The sequence below is a fragment of the Propithecus coquereli genome, unplaced genomic scaffold (assembly GCF_000956105.1).
Source record: "Propithecus coquereli isolate 6110/MARCELLA unplaced genomic scaffold, Pcoq_1.0 Scaffold37, whole genome shotgun sequence".
NCBI lineage: Eukaryota > Metazoa > Chordata > Mammalia > Primates > Indriidae > Propithecus > Propithecus coquereli.
This window is the reverse complement of record NW_012149396.1, coordinates 9819505-9822935: the sequence shown is the minus strand read 5'-3', so window position 1 is coordinate 9822935 and position 3431 is coordinate 9819505.

The window sequence follows — 3431 nt, the reverse complement described above, 5'->3', positions numbered from 1 at the left end:
AATTCAATTATATTTAAGTAATAGTACTTGAAATAGGTCTATTCCTTTCATATCATAGCCACTAATTTCATTTGGGTTCCCAAGTTTGGTAGACCCATTATTCAACTGATACCCCAGCAGAAAACACAAATAGGGACTTGATTAGATTTAATTTAATTGACCCTTCAATTGATTGGAAAAATGCAGATCCACTGTGTTTATTTAATGGATTCTCTCTTCAGAATAGAGATCTTGATATTGTCTCCTAATTCTGCATAAACTATTCCCTATGGATAATAGCACATTCCTATTAAATATGTGTTCAAATATACCATATAAAATGTCTTGGCCTACAATTTTTTCTTCTTGAAAAATGAAACATGCATTTAGTCTGTAAAGTCAATTAGGTACACATGTCAGAGATAGAAAAGTGGTTTATAATTTAGAACTCTCTATTATATCTTTTCCAAAGACCTTATATTAATGTTGCTCTCTTTTGTATATTTCTCAAGATGTGAAAACTCAATTACCAGAATTCCTTTAGCCTAATCTTTGTCTTGGACCTTGGCAATGTGTTGTATTTTTGAAAGTGAAGTGGGACAGTATTTAGGAGTTGGGATCAAGGCTTGGCTTCATTATATCTCCATAAGAAGACTTCACTCAACATTGGCCAAAGAAAGCCAAGGGACTTTCAGGGGAAGGCATGCCCATGACTAAAGACATATGATGAAATGTGGATGTCATGTTGATGACTAAGTAGACAGTCTGGCCACTCAAGAGCAGGAATTCCTAATTGTGTAGCTGTGGAACAGTGGGATATTTGGGTGGAAAGTAACTGTGGAGGGAGAAAGATTTAAATACCAAGAGGGTAAGTATAGACTTTTCTTGTCAGTAGTAGGGTAGAGACTATGACAGAAATCTTAAGGCTTTGAGAAAATAAAGACCCCTTGTCTTCTCAGAAGCATTAGGTATATCTTGCCTAGAAGATATTCTTTGAGGATATAAGGACAGGGACTGTTAACATTAATAAGTTTTCTACACTTTGGAAATGGAGAAGAGTAGAGGTGAGGAATAATTATAGGTATTGGCTTTCAAAGCTGTCAGTTCCATTGGTAACTTTGATCCAAATTTATTGTGGCAGGCAATTGAGACTGAATATCAGAGAAAAAGTATTCTACATGGAAAATACAGTCATTGATTCAGATAATTTGATGCTCTTTAGTACAAAATCAAAATAAAAATTGAAACAAAACAAAAATACTTAATGCACTAGATGAACTACTTGCGCTCAGATTTCTCAGTATTTGCCAAAGACTTAGAGGAACACTAAGGACAAATACCTAATGTGTTGCCCTCAAAGAACCGTAATATATATTGGCTTGTGTTATGCTCATAAATGAGAAAGAGAGAAGCCATTTGCAAAAATAAGATATTATAAATATGCCACTGGCTGAAGAGAAGGAGAATAATGCAGACCCACTGTTGGTTGTAGGCCTATGGCTAACAACATAATTCTCCAAATCACTGTGTGACATCATCTGGTAAATTGATGACATTCATCTAATGGACTCATGCAAAAGTCAACTGCTATCTCAGGTAAAGCTACATGAATGAAATGGAAGAACATAAATTGTCTCTTACTTACTTAGGTGACTTGCCACTTATTATCCCTTCCCCATAATCCTACAGGTTCCTCTGATTTTTTGAGTTCTGGAAATGAGAAAGTATACAGTTAAAGTTTTTATGTTCTAATTTTTCTCTCTGTTCACAAAGATGCACCATTCAAACAACTGTAGAATGGGATTTAAAAACCAATGGTTTTAGGCTCTGAATAAAAACGAAAATTAAAACAAAACAATGACAAAAAACAAAACAATAACATGATTGAACATGTTATCTTTGGATTGTAGAGTATAAGATAGAAAATGAAAAGAATGCAGTGAAAACCAACATCCAAAGAAATTAATTTTCCTAAGAAGCATGAACTACATCTTAAAGGAAATGCTCAACCATCACCAGTTTTTGCACAGAAGAGCAAATTGGTTTGGATTGTGTTTCAGGACTAAAGTCCTAGGAGCAAAACTGTGGACAAATGTTATCAGGGAAAGGCTGGATTCAGGAACGACTGTTGGGAAGTCTATGGTGATGGTTTGGATAGGAGGACCTGAGCTAAGATGCTAGCATTGGAAGTGGAGGTGGAGGTGGAGGGAAGGTTGGTTACTCTTGTAGCAGAATCCATAGAGCTTGGAGGAGATTAGATGTGAGTAGGAAAAGAGAAAGAAGGACTGAGATTCTGCCATTTCCTGCTGAGTACCTGGATAGATCACAGAGCTATGTCAGTGTATATTGGGAATACAAGTCACTAACAATGAATGCCAGAAATAAATATTTATTTGAGCATTTTGACTTTGAGGGGCTTGTAAGACATTTGGGCAAAGTAATCTTTTTAGAATTTAGAAATATGAACCCACGAGAAAGATTTGGAGTAGCACTCTGAAATCACCCTAAAATGACTTTTACCTCACCTTTCTACCATTGCTGTGTAACAAGACTGCTTTTATATACTGTATCCAGGCTTGTGGGGTTTTTTTTGTTGTTGTTTAAGTCACAAAATGAAAACAGTCATCAACGTTTTGTCTTGAATTTCAAAATAGAATTTTGAAACCAGTTTTCAGAGAAAATTATTAATATTTTTTGTGTTGCAATACTCTGAGCATTTTATACCCTAAGCCAAAAAAATACCATAAGCAACAGATTTTGGGAAAAAAATGCAAACACCCATGCATTCAGAATACACAGTATGGATAAGAGTTGCCTGGCCAGGAATGGCAATAATTGGAAAGTATTTAACTATGGTTTTGCTTGTTGAGTTTCCTAAAGACCTCCATCCCTCATTTCTCTAAAATGGAACCTGTATGGTGAGGGCTGATGGTGGGTGGGGGATTAGGTGGGTTAAATAGATTTGCGTGAATTTTTCCTGGATGAAACCAGAGGTTATAGCAAGCCCTGCTCAGAATTTTTACCCATCAGCATAGTCAGGCAGCTGAAGCAGAGACCACAAGATGTTGCCTAGTTATAAGTAAGTCTGCAAGAGACCCCATGGATTTTCTGTGGGTACAAAGATCATCTAAGAGTTTCTAGATCACTGAGAGTGATTTAGAATTAAGTGCCTCAGTTTCCTCATCTGTAAAATAGAGAATTGATATGAGAATTAAATGAGGAGAAAGATATAGAATACTTAAATCTTGAAATAGTGCCTGGCATATAGTAAGTGTTCAATATGTATTATTGCTATTAGTAGCAGTATAGATTTGGGAAAGATTGGACTGAAATATACCCTGGCCTCACCTTGCTGTGCATATTGCAAATACCCAGGTCAGAAAGATTTTAGGAAAGACTGTAAACTGACACCAATCCTGTATATTAATTATAATTACCTGTGAGTATTCTTG